Source organism: Hemibagrus wyckioides, linkage group LG12 (assembly GCF_019097595.1).
Source record: "Hemibagrus wyckioides isolate EC202008001 linkage group LG12, SWU_Hwy_1.0, whole genome shotgun sequence".
Taxonomy (NCBI): Eukaryota; Metazoa; Chordata; class Actinopteri; order Siluriformes; family Bagridae; genus Hemibagrus; species Hemibagrus wyckioides.
This window is the reverse complement of record NC_080721.1, coordinates 13016050-13038265: the sequence shown is the minus strand read 5'-3', so window position 1 is coordinate 13038265 and position 22216 is coordinate 13016050. Positions and strand designations below refer to the sequence as shown.

Here is a 22216-nt window from a genome sequence, read left to right as displayed (position 1 = left end):
AATATAAATATAAATGTGTGCATATATATATATAATGTGTGTTTATAATGTATATATATTTAATATAAATATAAATGTGTGCATATATATATAATGTGTGTTTATAATATATAGAAATATATATTTAATATAAATGTGTGTTTATAATATATATATTTAATATAAATATAAATGTGTGCATATATATATAATGTGTGTTTATAATATATGGAAATATATATTTAATATAAATGTGTGTGTTTATAATATATATATTTAATATAAATATAAATGTGTGCATATATATATAATGTGTGTTTATAATATATAGAAATATATATTTAATATAAATGTGTGTGTTTATAAAATATATATTTAATATAAATATAAATGTGTGCATATATATATATATAATGTGTGTTTATAATGTATATATATTTAATATAAATGTGTGTGTTTATAATATATATATTTAATATAAATATAAATGTGTGCATATATATATAATGTGTGTTTATAATATATAGAAATATATATTTAATATAAATGTGTGTGTTTATAATATATTTTTAATATAAATATAAATGTGTGCATATATATATAATGTGTGTTTATAATATATATATTTAAAATAAATATATAGAAATATATTTAATATAAATGTGTGTTTATAATATATATATTTAATATAAATATAAATGTGTGCATATATATTTAATGTGTGTTTATAATATATAGAAATATATATTTAATATAAATGTGTGTGTTTATAATATATATATTTAATATAAATATAAATGTGTGCATATATATATAATGTGTGTTTATAATATATATATTTAATATAAATATAAATGTGTGCATATATATATAATGTGTGTTTATAATATATAGAAATATATATTTAATATAAATGTGTGTTTATAATATATTTTTAATATAAATATAAATGTGTGCATATATATTTAATGTGTGTTTATAATATATAGAAATATATATTTAATATAAATGTGTGTGTTTATAACATATATATTTAATATAAATATAAATGTGTGCATATATATATAATGTGTGTTTATAATATATATATTTAATATAAATATAAATGTGTGCATATATATATAATGTGTGTTTATAATATATAGAAATATATATTTAATATAAATGTGTGTGTTTATAATATATATATTTAATATAAATATAAATGTGTGCATATATATATAATGTGTGTTTATAATATATAGAAATATATATTTAATATAAATGTGTGTGTTTATAATATATTTTTAATATAAATATAAATGTGTGCATATATATATAATGTGTGTTTATAATATATAGAAATATATATTTAATATAAATGTGTGTGTTTATAATATATATATTTAATATAAATATAAATGTGTGCATATATATATAATGTGTGTTTATAATATATATATTTAATATAAATATAAATGTGTGCATATATATATAATGTGTGTTTATAATATATAGAAATATATATTTAATATAAATGTGTATAGAAATAGAAATATATATTTAATATAAATGTGTGTATTATATATGCACACATTTATATTTATATTAAATATATATATATTATAAACACATATATATGCACACATTTAAATTTATATTAAATATATATATATTATAAACACACATTATATATATATGCACACATTTATATTTATATTAAATATATATATTATAAACACACACATTTATATTAAATATATATTTCTATATATTATAAACACACATTATATATATATGCACACATTTATATTTATATTAAATATATATATTATAAACACACACATTTATATTAAATATATATCTATATATTATAAACACACATTATATATATATGCACACATTTATATTTATATTAAATATATATATTATAAACACACATTATATATATACACACATTTATATTTATATTAAATATATATATTATAAACACACATTATATATATATGCACACATATATATTTAATATAAATATAAATTATAAACACACACATTTATATTAAATATATATTTCTATATATTTATTTTAAATATATATATATTATAAACACACATTATATTTATATGCACACATTTATATTTATATTAAATATATATATTAAAAACACACACATTTATATTAAATATATATTTCTATATATTATAAACACACATTATATATATATGCACACATATATATATTTAATATAAATATAAATTATAAACACACACATTTATATTAAATATATATTTCTATATATTTATTTTAAATATATATATATTATAAACACACATTATATTTATATGCACACATTTATATTTATTTTAAATATATATATATTATAAACACACATTATATATATATGCACACATTTATATTTATATTAAATATATATATTATAAACACACACATTTATATTAAATATATATTTCTATATATTATAAACACACATTATATATATATGCACACATATATATATTTAATATAAATATAAATGTGTGCATATATATATATAATGTGTGTTTATAATATATATATATTTAAAATAAATATAAATGTGTGCATATAAATATAATGTTTGTTTATAATATATATATATATTTAAAATAAATATATAGAAATATATATTTAATATAAATGTGTGTGTTTATAATATATATATTTAATATAAATATAAATGTGTGCATATATATATAATGTGTGTTTATAATATATAGAAATATATATTTAATATAAATGTGTGTGTTTATAATATATATATTTAATATAAATATAAATGTGTGCATATATATATAATGTGTGTTTATAATATATATATATTTAAAATAAATATATAGAAATATATATTTAATATAAATGTGTGTGTTTATAATATAGATATTTAATATAAATATAAATGTGTGCATATATATATATAATGTGTGTTTATAATATATATATATTTAAAATAAATTTAAATGTGTGTATATATGTGTGCTTATAATATATATATTTAATATAAATATAAATGTGTGCATATATATATAATGTGTGTTTATAATATATAGAAATATATTTAATATAAATGTGTGTTTATAATATATATATTTAATATAAATGTGTGCATATATATATAATGTGTGTTTATAATATATATATATTTAAAATAAATATATCGAAATATATATTTAATATAAATGTGTGTTTATAATTTATATTTATATTAAATATATATGTGTGTGCATATATATATAATGTGTGTTTATAATATATAGAAATATATATTTAATATAAATGTGTGTGTTTATAATTTATATTCATATTAAATATATATATGTGTGCATATATATATATAATGTGTGTTTATAATGTATATATATTTAATATAAATGTGTGTGTTTATAATATATATATTTAATATAAATATAAATGTGTGCATATATATATAATGTGTGTTTATAATATATAGAAATATATATTTAATATAAATGTGTGTTTATAATATATATATTTAATATAAATATAAATGTGTGCATATATATATAATGTGTGTTTATAATATATATATATTTAAAATAAATTTAAATGTGTGCATATATATGTATGTTTATAATATATATATTTAATATAAATATAAATGTGTGCATATATATAATGTGTGTTTATAATATATAGAAATATATATTTAATATAAATGTGTGTGTTTATAATATATATATTTAATATAAATATAAATGTGTGCATATATATATAATGTGTGTTTATAATATATATATTTAATATAAATATAAATGTGTGCATATATATATAATGTGTTTATAATATATATATATTTAAAATAAATATATAGAAATATATATTTAATATAAATGTGTGTGTTTATAATATATATATTTAATATAAATATAAATGTGTGCATATATATATAATGTGTGTTTATAATATATATATTTAATATAAATATAAATGTGTGCATATATATATAATGTGTGTTTATAATATATAGAAATATATATTTAATATAAATGTGTGTGTTTATAATATATATATTTAATATAAATATAAATGTGTGCATATATATATAATGTGTGTTTATAATATATATATTTAATATAAATATAAATGTGTGCATATATATATAATGTGTTTATAATATATAGAAATATATATTTAATATAAATGTGTGTTTATAATATATATATTTAATATAAATATAAATGTGTGCATATATATATAATGTGTGTTTATAATATATATATATTTAAAATAAATTTAAATGTGTGCATATATATGTATGTTTATAATATATATATTTAATATAAATATAAATGTGTGCATATATATAATGTGTGTTTATAATATATAGAAATATATATTTAATATAAATGTGTGTGTTTATAATATATATATTTAATATAAATATAAATGTGTGCATATATATATAATGTGTGTTTATAATATATATATTTAATATAAATATAAATGTGTGCATATATATATAATGTGTTTATAATATATATATATTTAAAATAAATATATAGAAATATATATTTAATATAAATGTGTGTGTTTATAATATATATATTTAATATAAATATAAATGTGTGCATATATATATGTGTGTTTATAATATATATATTTAATATAAATATAAATGTGTGCATATATATATAATGTGTGTTTATAATATATAGAAATATATATTTAATATAAATGTGTGTGTTTATAATATATTTTTAATATAAATATAAATGTGTGCATATATATATAATGTGTGTTTATAATATATATATTTAAAATAAATATATAGAAATATATATTTAATATAAATGTGTGTGTTTATAATATAGATATTTAATATAAATATAAATGTGTGCATATATATATATAATGTGTGTTTATAATATATATATATTTAAAATAAATTTAAATGTGTGCATATATGTGTGCTTATAATATATATATTTAATATAAATATAAATGTGTGCATATATATATAATGTGTGTTTATAATATATAGAAATATATTTAATATAAATGTGTGTGTTTATAATATATATATTTGATATAAATATAAATGTGTGCATATATATATAATGTGTGTTTATAATGTATATATATTTAATATAAATGTGTGTGTTTATAATATATATATTTAATATAAATATAAATGTGTGCATATATATATAATGTGTGTTTATAATATATAGAAATATATATTTAATATAAATGTGTGTGTTTATAATATATATATTTAATATAAATATAAATGTGTGCATATATATATAATGTGTGTTTATAATATATAGAAATATATATTTAATATAAATGTGTGTGTTTATAATATATATATTTAATATAAATATAAATGTGTGCATATATATATAATGTGTGTTTATAATATATAGAAATATATATTTAATATAAATGTGTGTGTTTATAATATATATATTTAATATAAATATAAATGTGTGCATATATATTTAATGTGTGTTTATAATATATAGAAATATATATTTAATATAAATGTGTGTTTATAATATATATATTTAATATAAATATAAATGTGTGCATATATATATAATGTGTGTTTATAATATATAGAAATATATATTTAATATAAATGTGTGTTTATAATATATATATTTAATATAAATATAAATGTGTGCATATATATATAATGTGTGTTTATAATATATAGAAATATATATTTAATATAAATGTGTGTTTATAATATATATATTTAATATAAATATAAATGTGTGCATATATATATAATGTGTGTTTATAATATATAGAAATATATATTTAATATAAATGTGTGTTTATAATATATATATTTAATATAAATATAAATGTGTGCATATATATATAATGTGTGTTTATAATATATGGAAATATATTTAATATAAATGTGTGTGTTTATAATATATATATTTAATATAAATATAAATGTGTGCATATATATATAATGTGTGTTTATAATATATAGAAATATATATTTAATATAAATGTGTGTGTTTATAATATATATATTTAATATAAATATAAATGTGTGCATATATATATATAATGTGTGTTTATAATATATATATATTTAAAATAAATTTAAATGTGTGCATATATATGTATGTTTATAATATATATATTTAATATAAATATAAATGTGTGCATATATATAATGTGTGTCTATAATATATAGAAATATATATTTAATATGAATGTGTGTGTTTATAATATATATATTTAATATAAATATAAATGTGTGCATATATATATAATGTGTGTTTATAATGTATATATATTTAATATAAATGTGTGTGTTTATAATATATATATTTAATATAAATATAAATGTGTGCATATATATATAATGTGTGTTTATAATATATAGAAATATATATTTAATATAAATGTGTGTGTTTATAATATATATATTTAAAATAAATATATAGAAATATATTTAATATAAATGTGTGTTTATAATATATATATTTAATATAAATATAAATGTGTGCATATATATTTAATGTGTGTTTATAATATATAGAAATATATATTTAATATAAATGTGTGTGTTTATAATATATATATTTAATATAAATATAAATGTGTGCATATATATATAATGTGTGTTTATAATGTATATATTTAATATAAATATAAATGTGTGCATATATATATAATGTGTGTTTATAATATATAGAAATATATATTTAATATAAATGTGTGTGTTTATAATATATTTTTAATATTAATATAAATGTGTGCATATATATATAATGTGTGTTTATAATATATAGAAATATATATTTAATATAAATGTGTGTGTTTATAATATATATTTTTAATATAAATATAAATGTGTGCATATATATATATAATGTGTGTTTATAATATATAGAAATATATATTTAATATAAATGTGTGTGTTTATAATATATATATTTAATATAAATATAAATGTGTGCATATATATATATATATAATGTGTGTTTATAATATATATATATTTAAAATGAATATATAGAAATATATATTTAATATAAATGTGTGTTTATAATTTATATTTATATTAAATATATGTGCGCATATATATATATAATGTGTGTTTATAATATATATATTTAATATAAATATAAATGTGTGCATATATATATAATGTGTGTTTATAATATATAGAAATATATATTTAATATAAATGTGTGTTTATAATATATTTTTAATATAAATATAAATGTGTGCATATATATTTAATGTGTGTTTATAATATATAGAAATATATATTTAATATAAATGTGTGTGTTTATAATATATATATTTAATATAAATATAAATGTGTGCATATATATATAATGTGTGTTTATAATATATATATTTAATATAAATATAAATGTGTGCATATATATATAATGTGTGTTTATAATGTATATATATTTAATATAAATGTGTGTTTATAATATATATATTTAATATAAATATAAATGTGTGCATATATATATAATGTGTGTTTATAATATATAGAAATATATATTTAATATAAATGTGTGTGTTTATAATATATTTTTAATATAAATATAAATGTGTGCATATATATATAATGTGTGTTTATAATATATAGAAATATATATTTAATATAAATGTGTGTGTTTATAATATATATATTTAATATAAATATAAATGTGTGCATATATATATAATGTGTGTTTATAATATATATATATTTAAAATAAATATATAGAAATATATATTTAATATAAATGTGTGTGTTTATAATTTATATTTATATTAAATATATATATTATAAACACACATTATGTGTATATGCACACATTTATATTTATATTAAATATATATATTATAAACACACATTAATATTAAATATATATTTCTATATATTATAAACACACATTATATATATATGCACACATTTATATTTATATTAAATATATATATTATAAACACACACATTTATATTAAATATATATACATTATAAACACACATTATATATATATATGCACACATATATATATTTAATATGAATATAAATTATAAACACACACATTTATATTAAATATATATTTCTATATATTTATTTTAAATATATATATATATTATAAACACACATTATATATATATGCACACATTTATATTTATATTAAATATATATATTATAAACACACATTTATATTAAATATATATTTCTATATATTATAAACACACATTATATATATATGCGCACACATATATTTAATATAAATATAAATTATAAACACACATTAAATATATATTTCTATATATTTATTTTAAATATATATATATTATAAACACACATATATATGCACACATTTATATTAAATATATATATTATAAACACACATTTATATTAAATATATATTTCTATATATTTATTTTAAATATATATATATTATAAACACACATTATATATATATGCACACATTTATATTTATATTAAATATATATATTATAAACACACACATTTATATTAAATATATATATATTATAAAAACACATTATATATATATGCACACATTTATATTTATATTAAATATCTATATTATAAACACACACATTTATATTAAATATATATTTCTATATATTTATTTTAAATATATATATATTATAAACACATTATATATATATGCACACATTTATATTCATATTAAATATATATATTATAAACACACATTTATATTAAATATATATTTCTATATATTATAAACACACATTATATATATATGCACATTTATATTCATATTAAATATATATATTATAAACACACATTATATAAATATGCACACATATATATTTAATATAAATATAAATTATAAACACATTTATATTAAATATATATTTCTATATATTATAAACACACATTATATATATATGCACACATTTATATTTATATTAAATATATATATATATTATAAACACACATTTATATTAAATATATATTTCTATATATTATAAACACACATTATATATATATGCGCCAAAAAGGTTGCAGTAATGAAGCCACTGTTCAGTTGTTGCTGCTGTCCACTCTAAACTTTTATAAAAGCTGTAAAAATGTGCAAAATTTTGTAAATATGTACAAAATATAAAACATGTACTTTAAATCAAGCATGAATCACAGCTCCTCAAATCTGGCATATAGTCTGTACTTCCTTTTATCTATAAGTTCAGTGCATTACTTTTCATAGTTTCCTTATATTCTCCCTTCCATCTGTAGAGTTTTTGAAGGGTTTTGATTTGGTCTTCTTTATCAATGGAAAGTGTACTGGGAACATGCAGTGAAGCTTTGTGTTGTGGCACCAGTCAGCTGCAGAAATGGTGTGTCTCAAAAAAACATTTCAAAAGTGTCAAAAGAACTAATGCCTTATGGTTGTAGAGCATTTACATTTCATTAATAAATTCTCTTTGTAACAAAGAATAATGTCTATCAAGATTTGTCATTTAACATCTTATAGACTTAAGCATGTAATTAAATGAACACTAAAGGGTTTCTATTCAGAGTGTAAATCATGCCACAGTCCTCCGACACATGCCACGGAAAACCAGATGTGAAACTTAAATTATATGGAGATGGATATTGTGGGAGATAATTTTGTAAATGAGGATATATGTATGAGGTGTGTGTTTGATGTAGTGTGAAATAATCGGGGGACAGCAGGAGTGAGTTCTCAGGGAAGGTTTATTCGTTAGGTCGCATGTTGGTCTGTCACGGGCCTTGCACACAGGCTGCAAGGGCTTTGAAGGACAAATAGTTGTATCAATGATGTCAGTCTGGCAGGCTTTCTCTGCGGTACCAGGCTTTCCAAACTTGGACCAATCAATGGCAGAGACGCACCCTAGATTATTATAGTCAATCTTCGCTCCACTGGTACCTTGAGCGGCAGTGAGCTCATCATGAAGCAAGCACAGCGCGTGCTGGATGGCAATGGTGGTACCAGGCGAAATATCTAGAGTACATACGTAGAAGACAGCGGATAAATCAGAAAAGCCGTGAAGTGTAGAGTGTAATAAAAGAAAGGGTGTTGGCCCCTGAAGAACTGAGGACTTACCCATCCTGTCTCCTGAAGAAGAATGAGGTGTTGGTGAGAGTGAGGCCAAAGACAATCCCACTGGTGGGGGCGGAAACGCCCAATTTTTAATATAATGATTTAGGGAAGTTTAATTATAATGGTATTTGAAAAGTTGTAAATTCAAAGATAATGGTGTAAAAAAGAATCTAAAAGGTCTAAAAAAAGAAAGATGGGTGGGATTGTCTAGGCAAAGAACCAGTGACGTGTTGCATTGGGAAGATAAGGGAAATGTATATAAAGGCTGTAGTTGGAGTTCCCCAGAGAGAGGTTGTTGGGACGTTCATGCGTGAGCATCTCAATTCTTGTGTCAGCGCTGATTACAAAATGAAATCTCTTATCTGCATTCATCTAGTCTGCTTGATTGGCTTATTTAGTTTTGAGGCCTTACTAACTATGAGTCTCACTTAGACTGAGCTGTCGGGTCAGTGTGGAGCTGGAGTCAGATTTTAGTAGTGAGTACAGTAGAATTTTTATTCCACAATATACACCTGCTAGATAAGTGCAAGTTATTTAAATGCATGGATTCAATACATGTAAAATAATCTTCCAAGACTTTCAGTGCAAAGCTTCAAGCATCATAATTTAATATTAATGAAAATTTCTAATGTTTATTAAAATGCTGTCTGGTTTACACCATCAGGTGATCAAATGGACTTGAAACAGCAAAAACGTGGCTAAGAGCAAATATACCATCCTGTGTCATGTGCCTCTGGCATCAATACACTGCTTTAATATAAGTTAATTTTTTTTGGGGTAGGGGCTCAGGGTTTGAATGCGTCTTCCCTCTTCTGTGCTTTCAGTGTCTTCTGATGTTATGTCTGCAGCACTGGGGGGGAAAAAAAAAATACACATTATGTCATTATAGAAGTGTTAACATGACCTAAAAAATGTCAGGAAAGAGAAAAAGGATTTAGTGATGTTACACATATAATAGTTATGCACACCCACAATGCAAGCAATGTCCTCTACCTTTCTTACAGAAAGATTTGCACTTCAGAAACACAGATTTGGCTCAAAGTTTTGGCCACTGCAACCACTGAATGAGAACCTAACAAAGTATTACTAACATTAAAAAAAAAAAAAAAATAAGCAGCTTTATCCACAACCAAGGATTTGGTCTTAGATTTCTACTTAAAATACTATTTGTACTGATGTAATGCAGTTTGGATTCCAACTATTAGAGAGTATTTGAGATACTTGTGTAATATTTTCTCCAAACCACGTTCTCTAAATTTTCAATAAGCATATAAACTCCCATATATTAGCTCACCTCGGTAATAAATAGCTGCTTCTCAGCTACAGTTCCAGGCACAGACAGGATTTTTTTCCAGCCGATGGATTAGGTCTTCTGTCTGGATTTGGAAAATCAAGAAAATAAACAAAAAATTAGCTAGACAGAGGACATTATCAATACAAGACTAAAAATGCGGGTGAAACTGGCAAAGTGTGATCTACCAAGATGACATTTCATCCACCCTATGACAGGGAATATTACTTTTTTGAAAAGTGTGTGTAAAAAAAAATAAAATAAAAGAGAAATAACAGTCCACTTACCTTCTTATTAAATATACTAACAGACAGTAATAGTTTCTGAGAGCTGGATCAAATCCTCGATTTTTCCACACATACATTCTGTTGGAAAGAACCTGTCCACTCTGCAGCTTTCTTTCCAAATATTAGTAAAGTAATATTAAATGCATATTTCAATGTAGATTAAACCAGGCTGAAATGCATGTATAATCATCAAATGCCATTTAGGTAAATAAACCTTGTACAGGTCATTGGATAACATTTTTAGTTTATTACCTTTATCTTTCCATCTGTCAGAATGGCTTCTGCTTGAACACACTCCAGGATGTAATTTCTGTGCGAGACAAAAACAAATATTGCCTAAATTCAAACCACATCTTTACATTTTGTTTTCCTGTACAATATACACCACTAATTACCAAATAACAGTACTGAATATTATTGTTTACATTATACATATTTAAATATATGAATCAATGTTAGCATGGTCCTCAAATAATGACAAACAGAAATTGTGTACTAATAGCATTGTAGAAACTGTTAACATTATTTCATTTACAATTTTTGATTTTTAAACATGTAAATTTATGGACATTTATTTTAGATTAAATGTAACGACAAAAATGATTGGACACAAAGGAAAATGTCTACCTAGTGTAAACATCACCTGCTCCCTCTGACGTTACACTAGTATTTATTAAACATTCATATAGCAATTATAACTTTGATCTCAGGTTTTAGCCATGTGTGACATGTACAAGATTGTTCTTACAAAATCAGGAGTTATGTTGCAGCCACAAAATAAATCCATTGCCATCCAGTCCCCTTCAACACCAGCACACTGAAAACGCAGCCAGTTTTCACAAACTGTGCACCGCACCCATTGGTACTTCTGGACACGGTCATGGAAAACACTGTTAGAAAACAGACGCGGGACAACTTTATTCCACAATATCTTTTGAAGTCTTATAATGTTTTTGTATTTAAACATATTCCTAATTGTCCCAGAGACACCAGTCTCCCCTCTCACCACCACTCTCGCAACTTTCGGGGTCACTTGTTAAGTAAGCACACGAAGTATAAAGAGCATATAGGTTCAAATCACTCAATCTCTGGCTTCACCTATGATCACAGTGCGCTTACCTCCTGTGCTTACCTTAAATTCACAGCTTATACGTTTCTAATTATCTCCATTGTGTCTCTCTTTTGATCTCCACACTGTCTGCAATCTTGTTTCCTATCTCTCACAGGTCTCTCACAAAACCTGGTTGTACAGATACTCCAAGTTCAAGAAGCTTTATTTTCATTTCAGCCACATATAGCTGTACACAGTGAAATGAAACAACGTTTCTCCAGGACCCTGGTGCTACAGAAACATACAACATAAAGTTCAAACATAAAGGACACCACAAAGCTAGGACTGAAAGTTCGTCCAAGCCACATAAAGTGCCAAGTGTGCAGCTAGGTGCAAACAAAGCAACAAGACAGTGCAAAAATAAAATAAAATAAATAAATAAAAGAAAGAGAACACGAAAACACAGGACACTGAGCACCGAAACAAAGAAAACGTACAATGAAATGTAATAAAATGAGAAGATGATGAACTTGTCATCTGACCTGACAACATGTATTGTTCATGTATCCAATAGCAGCAGTTGAGGTAGTGCAAAATAGAAATAAATATAAATATAGCAGCAGATAAAAAAAACACAGGGGTTGAGGTAGGGTAATAACTTACCCGTTACTCACCTGTTTGAATGGATGGGAGAGCACAAATACCCTGACAACCAGACACTGTTTTACCTTACAGTCATAGGTGCCTTAAGTAGAACCAATCTTGTCAAATTTGTTGTGTAAACTGATGTAAAAATAAATAGAAGTTGATGTGTGAGTTCTACTGTACATACTTTGTTTTTGCAGTTGCTCACTGGAACAAACACGCCCTGCAATGGCTACTGGAGTCTATAGTCTTTGCCCCTTCTTCCTGTAGTCCAAGTTCGTTCTTTTGCATTTTTAGCATTTCTTCAGTCGTTTGTGGAAAGTCCTGTGTAACAAATAATTTTGCTGTAAAACTGCGTTTCTCTTATTGGCAGTACAGATTTTGACAGAGGAATCTGACCTCAGGTTTCACATTTTCAAGCATTTGTGCAGCAAGGTGCAGACGGAGAGTCCTGCATTGATTTAGAGTCAAAGCCTCTGCAGTGTCCCTACGATTTAGGACATCATTTTTAGCTGCCTAGTTGGCAACAAAATAGACTTACAAAACCACAGGCCACACATGCACTGAAGAATGAGATGGAGGAGATGAGAATGATTTCCCAAGCAACTCACAGAAACGCACTAAAACACTCAAGGTGATGGCACTAGTTTAGTATGAATATACTGTCATAACATTACCAGATCATGAGGAATGTAGTTTACCTGAGGAGGTCCATGTCACTATCACTAATCGTTGTGTAAATTCCAAGTGAATCATAGATTATAATCTGTTTAGCAGTGAAGTCAAAAACCTGCCAAGAAATCCATGCGTCATCCAAAGGTTTTAGGTCAACTGAAATTTTACATGCAAGTCAAGGTTATGGCTTTTGTGGGGTCTGTGTCATTTAACATAGGCTTCTGGAACAAAACCACTTCTGTCAAAAATGTCAGACATTCATGCAATTCTATTCAAGCCAACCAATATAGAGTGAACCTCTAAATAATGGTGCTTACTCAAAGAATGAAATGGTTCCCCCTCTGGAGAGTGACCACCCACAATTCTAGGGAGAAATATTTTGTCGGACACAACCACAATAAAACCAGGTAGGAGGAACAGATGTGTTCTGTTCAACATTTTTCTGTATAATACAAAAAACAAAATTACTAAAGAACCTACAGGGATGCGTTGCACAACCTGGTCACTGACTTCTCCGCTGTCTGACCATTCTCGGGGCCACAAAATAAAATCAAAATGGGCCAAAGAACCATACTATAACAAAGTATCGTTAATACTGATGTAAAAAGGTCATAGAGGGAGAAAATTAAGAGTCATTACCATGTTCTCTTGAGCCAACTGGGCTACTCGATAGTTAACTGCCTGTAATACATCTGTTAATACTTAATATAAATCTGATTTTGCATCAAGTCAAATGACAGCATTTGCACTTTACATACACAGCAGCTATGTTTACAGTTCAATTCATTTCAGATCTTAATTGCAAAACAAGATTACTCATTAACACTTACATCAGTCAACCATGGCATAGACAACAAAGACTCTTCCAACAAGTCCGGTTGGCAAACACTGCAGATATCCTTTGACACTGGAAATCGCTGGGAGAGACAAGCCAGGGTTTGATTTTCATCACAGCCGTCAGTGAATAAGTTCTTCGACTTTTCCTTTAAGGACACGTTGCAAAAAAATTCTTTTACCTTTACAGCGTAATTTGACACAAAATGAAAAAGGCAGAAAACTTGAGTAATCACCTTGTCATCAATTATAGTATACAATTGTGCCACAAATGAAGACTTAGTGCTGTCAGGTGGGATGTTCAGTTTGCCACCAGAAGTAGGTTGGAGAGGTTTCTGTCTATATTTATAATTAAAAAAACCCCCAAAATTTATGAAAAACAGATTGTCCACTTTGGCTTAACACTGCAATATTCACCAAAATTTGGTGAATGCCGAGTTCACTTCAGCTCAAAAACAGACCGTATGTAAACATACCAAGCTATTTCTCACCACCAGCTTTCTGTAGCTTCAGAAAAGGTTTAGGGTAAATATCCTTAAAGTTTAAGCCTGTTGAGCATATCAGCGATGGATCCCTCTGAGGACACACCCATGGCATAAGAAGCATCCTGGAGATCCTTTTTGTGAAGCTGTAAATTGAGAAGTGACAATTAAAATCATGTGACACACACTACATATGTTCATTACAGACAAAAACACACCCGGAATATAAATATTAAGAAAACCGCATGGAGGGGTATGTATATGCAGTCACAGTATACTGTTACACAGTAACATTAGCCCAATGTATACCTTCTTTGATTCAGTGAGTTAGCGTACTCATTTATCCGTTTCAGGTGATGCTTTATGCCATCTGGGTTTCTTTTTTTCATAGCCTTTTTGACCTCAGTTTTTGGGAGTATGTTTCCAACTCTGGTGTTCTGTCCTCATGGTGCAGTATGGATTTGTCACAGTTGTTCCTATTAGTTGAAAATGCACAAAAACATTAATCATTTATGTACAAAGCCCTTGTACAAATGTGTAATATGTTTAAATGTGTATGATATTATTGACCGGTGTCACTATATCCAAAACTGATATCAATCCTTCCGCTATTAGTGACTTGTCCAGATCTGACCATGCCTTTACAATGTCTACCGCTAGATCTTCGTCAGAAATCAGATCAGGCCTTTTAAAAGTTCCAACTGCAAATTAAATGCAACAGTTACAAAGGCATGACAAACACACACCCTTTTACACAGAAGCAGAGTCTCAGTACTACCTAGAAATCCAATTAACTCCATTACTAACTCCAAGAGAGATGCAGAACTTTCCATTAAACATCCTTAAGTAGGTGATTACATTTGTACCCCTTGCTCACCAATCATTCTTGGCACATATTTGTATATGCATGTTAGAAATCTTCATCTTAATCATCATTGTACAATTTCTGATTCACAGATAACCAAAATAATCTTACTTGGGACATCGAAAGCCAATTTCCAATTAGCATCTGCTATCACAGCTGGGTGGTATCCGCACTGGTAGCAAGCGAATTCAAATCTAAATGCCGTCAATGACAAGTGATGGAACGCTCTCCTCAATATCTGGTGGTGATATCGGTCGTCACTGAAGAACGATAAAAGGCAAAAAAGATAACATACTCAGACTACAGTATCTCTGCCCTGCAAGAGACTGTATAGCCGCTTTTTTCGTACAAGGCAAGTGATAATAGGAAGAGATTTAAAAAACTGCACTGAAGCATACACAGACAAACGGAGAAATACATAAGGATGCAGAGGAGACACAGGAGAAAATAACATTAAAAAAAAAAGAAGGATAAACTATGGGGCATGAAGTGTAAGCAGTGATGACCTTGCATAAGTGCCATCCAACACTACACAGGACAGTAGAAAGCAACGACATCCTAACATTAACCCAAAACATCACAGAGCATGTGATAGCTTTTTTTAGCCACAAATAATGACTATGCGAGATGTCTTGTGTGTTACATGTTAAAGTTAATTTCCAAAACAAACCTTCAGTATTAAGGAGGGGAAAACAAAGGAAGCCAATTCAAAACAGACTCACAAGATAAGTGACGCTTTCAAAATAAAACCGGAAACCAACTAAACAAAAAACACCACAACAGGACATCATAACCTTTTTGAAAAATCATATTTTACAATTAAATTATGTATGTTTTTATTTATTTACTGTTAATTATTTAAGAAAAAATTAATTAAAAAAAACAAAAACAATAAATGCCATGTACTACCTTGCTTTTTCTCAGAGGCAATACCTGCAGGAGATACATATTGTAAAAAAAAAAAAAAAAAAAAAAAAAAAAAAGGGACACAGTTTTAATTATATTTATATAAAATATTTTACATTTTAAATTATTTTTAAATGAAAAAGCTGTCATTATAGGGTGAACAATACCAAACACAGCGTCAACTTCCAGTTGTCTAATCAATGACCACTCACAGAGACTAACAACCGTAATTCATTAAGGAGTGAAGCCGCAAAAGCTTATAAGCCTTACATGTAACAGTCCGGACGGAAATCACATTGCCTGGCTCAACAAATTTCTACTGCCAATGTCATTTGTTGTGCTATTATTTAAAAACAATTACGTGTCTTGATAACTTGTAGACTTGATCATACATTAATAAATTAATTACATACATCGTTATTTGTTTAGGCCCATTTTCCCCCACCGAATGATAAATGCATTTTGTTCAATACATTTTAATTAAATTTGTTACCGCACATATCTTAAGTTCATGTTAATTTGAACAGCTGTATTTTTATAAAATGATCATTTACCAATAGTAAAAAAACACTACAACAAATGTGTTCTTCATTAGTGTTAGTTAATACATTAACTAAATGTGAACAAATGATACCTTATTATAAAATGTTACCAACAACATATTGTCAAAAACACAATAGTATAATTCCCCTATGTCTGTCTGTCTGATGAGTGTTTCTAGGGGGGGCTTTTCTGGGGGGGGACTCTTCTACCTATTGCGCCTATTTACTTTCTACCTATTACCTAATGCAATTTTTGGAACATTTACCTACATTTCACACAAAGAGCATTGTAACCACTTGAAACTACATATTCATTTCAGCACATCGCATACTTGATGGTAACATTCTTTGTGTTTGGTTTATTAATGAAGATTAATGTTGCAAGATGCCACAGTAGAACACCTACCGTGTATGACTTTCAAAAGCTTTATGTAGATGGAAGAGCGTGCAAAAAAGGTTTTACATCTACCAAGTGGGCAAGGGTAACGGCTTCTGGATGTTTGTTTGCTGTCCTGGCACAAGCAGGCCACCACAATTATTTCATGGAGTGGTGAAATGCATTACAATATTTCAAAAAATTGAAAAAACACTAAATCACATGATGTCTCTCTTTGGAGCACAGCTGTACCTTTATTGTTTTCAGAAAAGTAAACTGCATCTTTGAGATGTCTTGTGTAAAGATGAGACTTATTTGCGAGTTCCTTTTGTTGATGACGCACACACTGAACCTGTACACACCAATAATGATGTTACATCAGAGAACACCTGAGGTGAACCTGTCAAGAACAACAACGTTGTTTCCCAATCCAATACCCCCCTCCACCCCCCACCCCTTCAATAGCACTACGACTAATAAAAATAATAATTTCTGTTGGATCTGGCTCATTCATAAGGAAATAGACACTAGATTTAATTGAATACCAATGTGTTTTTTGTTTAAAGCTATTACTATTATTGCAATTAATTAAAATTATAACAACTTCAGCTTTGTGCAGCATATCATTAGCCGAGTTCTGTGTTAACATTTTTTTATTATTTTATTAAAGCATATGATCTAATTTCGTTGGCACTGAAACATAACTGGCACACACACGCATCACAAACTCTAGTGTATTAATAAAACTTAGAATAATTGCTTACAAATGACAGACCTGTAGTTAGAGATGCCACAATCTCAGCTTTGGGCAGCTGTATTAACCTTTTTTTTTTTTTATAATGCATTGTTTTATTAAGCATATGATCTATTAATTTTTTGGCACTGAAACATAGCTGTGACACACACACTATCAGCTCCCTTGAATGTAGTGGTGCATCAAACTAACAAATGTTCTTTAAAATAAATTCTTACGAATTACAGTGATTTTGTAGAAAAGTAGGTTTTAAAATACGAATAAAAAGGTATTACCTCAAATTATATAACTGGCCAGAGAAGAAAGTCACAGGCTGCTGGAAATGGCGCTGTAGTGGCAGGTGCCGGGGAAAGACCGTGGCAGCTAGAGATGCCCATGTAGTATGTTGCACCAGCCCACGCTGCAAACACAGTCAAACACACACTCAAACACAAACACACAAACACACTCAAACACAAACACACAAACACACTCAAACACACAGACACACACAAACACACACACAAACACACAGAAAGAGAGAGAGAGAGAGAGAGAGAGAGAGAGAGAGAGAGAGAGAGAGGCGCACACACGCAGAGAGAGAGAGGCGCACACACGCAGAGAGAATGAGAGGCACACACACAGAGAGAAAGAGACACACACAGACAGAGAGGCACACACACACACACAGAGAGAGAGAAAGAGAGACACACACACAGAGACAGAGAGAGGCACACAGAGAGAGGCGCACACACACACACAGAGAAAGAGAGAGACACACACACACACACACACACACAGAGAGACACACACAGAGAGAGAGAGGCACACACACGCAGAGAGAGAGAGAGGCACACACACGCAGAGAGAGAGAGAGAGGCACACACAGAGAGAGAGAGGGGCACACACACGCAGAGAGAGGGGCACACACGCAGAGAGAGAGGCACACACGCAGAGAGAGAGAGGCACACACACACAGAGAGAGAGGCACACACACACAGAGAGAGAGAGAGGCACACACACAGAGAGAGAGAGAGAGGCACACACACAGAGAGAGAGAGGCACACACACAGAGAGAGAGAGAGAGGCACACACACAGAGAGAGAGAGAGAGGCACACACACAGAGAGAGAGAGAGAGGCACACACACAGAGAGAGAGAGGCACACACACAGAGAGAGAGAGAGAGGCACACACACAGAGAGAGAGAGAGAGGCACACACACAGAGAGAGAGAGAGAGGCACACACACGCAGAGAGAGAGAGAGAGAGGCACACACACGCAGAGAGAGAGAGAGAGGCACACACACAGAGAGAGAGAGGCACACACAGAGAGAGAGAGGCACACACACGCAGAGAGAGAGAGAGGCACACACACAGAGAGAGAGAGAGAGGCACACGCACGCAGAGAGAGAGAGGCACACGCACGCAGAGAGAGAGAGGCACACGCACGCAGAGAGAGAGAGGCACACGCACGCAGAGAGAGAGAGGCGCACGCACGCAGAGAGAGAGAGGCGCACGCACGCAGAGAGAGAGAGAGGCACACACACGCATAGTGTGTGTGTGCCTCTCTCTCTGTGTGCGTGTGCCTCTCTCAGGTGCAGTGCCTCTCTCTCTCTGTGTGTGTGCTCTCTCTCTGTGCAGTGCCTTCTCTGCAGTGTGTCTCTCTGTGTGCGTGTGCCTCTCTCCATCTCTGTGTGTGTGAGCCTCTCTCTCTCTGTGTGTGTGTGTGAGAGAGAGAGAGGCACACACAGAGAGAGAGAGGCACAAACAGAGAGAGAGAGGCACAAACAGAGAGAGAGGCACACACACAGAGAGAGAGAGGCCTTCTCTAGCAGAGAGGCAGGTGCGCTTCTTCTAGAGGCACAGAGGCACACAGAGAGAGAGAGAGAGGCACACACACAGAGAGAGAGAGAGGCACACGGCAGGAGAGGACACAGGGTGCAGAGAGAGAGAGGCACACACAGAGAGAGAGAGAGAGAGAGAGACACACACACAGAGAGAGAGAGAGAGGCACACACACGCAGAGAGAGAGAGAGGCACACACACGCAGAGAGAGAGGCACACACACGCAGAGAGAGAGAGGCACACACACAGAGAGAGAGAGAGAGGCACACACACAGAGAGAGAGAGAGGCACACACACAGAGAGAGAGAGAGGCACACACACGCAGAGAGAGAGAGAGGCACACACACGCAGAGAGAGAGAGAGGCACACACACGCAGAGAGAGAGAGAGGCACACACACGCAGAGAGAGAGAGAGAGGCACACACACGCAGAGAGAGAGAGAGAGGCACACACACAGAGAGAGAGAGGCACACACACAGAGAGAGAGAGGCACACACACACAGAGAGAGAGGCACACACACGCAGAGAGAGAGAGAGGCACACACACGCAGAGAGAGAGGCACACACACGCAGAGAGAGAGAGAGGCACACACACACACAGAGAGAGAGAGGCTCACACACACAGAGATGGAGAGAGGCACACGCACACAGAGAGAGAGGCACACGCACACAGAGAGAGAGGCACACGCACACAGAGAGAGAGGCACACGCACACACAGAGAGAGAGGCACACGCACACACAGAGAGAGAGGCACACGCACACACAGAGAGAGAGGCACACGCACACACAGAGAGAGAGGCACACGCACACACAGAGAGAGAGGCACACGCACACACAGAGAGAGAGAGGCACACACACAGAGAGAGAGAGGCACACACACGCAGAGAGAGAGAGGCACACACACAGAGAGAGAGAGGCACACACACAGAGAGAGAGAGGCACACACACAGAGAGAGAGAGAGGCACACACACGCAGAGAGAGAGGCACACACGCAGAGAGAGAGGCAAACGCGCACAGAGAGAGAGGAGAGAGGCACACACTGAGAGAGAGAGAGAGAGGCACACACGCAGAGACAGAGAGAGGCACACACGCAGAGAGAGAGAGGCACACACACGCAGAGAGAGAGAGAGGCACACACACGCAGAGAGAGAGAGAGGCACACACACGCAGAGAGAGAGAGAGAGGCACACACGCAGAGAGAGAGAGAGGCACACACGCAGAGAGAGAGAGAGAGGCACACACGCAGAGAGAGAGAGAGAGAGGCACACACACGCAGAGAGAGAGAGGCACACACGCAGAGAGAGAGAGAGGCACACACACGCAGAGAGAGAGAGAGGCACACACACGCAAAGAGAGAGAGGCACACACACGCAGAGAGAGAGAGAGGCACACACACGCAGAGAGAGAGAGGCACACACACGCAGAGAGAGAGAGAGGCACACACACAGAGAGAGAGAGAGAGGCACACACACAGAGAGAGAGAGAGGCACACACACAAAGAGAGAGAGAGAGAGGCACACACACACAGAGAGAGAGGCACACACACGCAGAGAGAGAGAGGCACACACACGCAGAGAGAGAGAGAGGCACACACACGCAGAGAGAGAGAGAGGCACACACAC

General features: G+C 29.2%; 1 long non-coding RNA gene across 21 annotated transcripts in view; it reads right to left on the bottom strand.

Annotated features, from left to right (window-relative positions):
- Positions 1–9360: 9360 nt before the first annotated feature.
- Positions 9361–22216, bottom strand: part of LOC131362422 (uncharacterized) — a 27544-nt gene continuing 14688 nt past the window's right edge. Inside the window, exons 1-14 of one of the 21 annotated variants that reach the window (XR_009206195.1) lie at positions 19044–19567; positions 17100–17123; positions 16302–16450; positions 15896–16026; positions 15635–15801; positions 15320–15471; positions 15080–15182; positions 14327–14992; positions 14036–14124; positions 13734–13821; positions 13522–13658; positions 12387–12528; positions 11355–11948; positions 9361–10910 (exon numbers count right to left, since the gene is read on the bottom strand). This is a non-coding gene — a long non-coding RNA (uncharacterized LOC131362422). The other 20 variants (XR_009206196.1, XR_009206182.1, XR_009206183.1 and 17 more) reach the window with 20 other exon arrangements.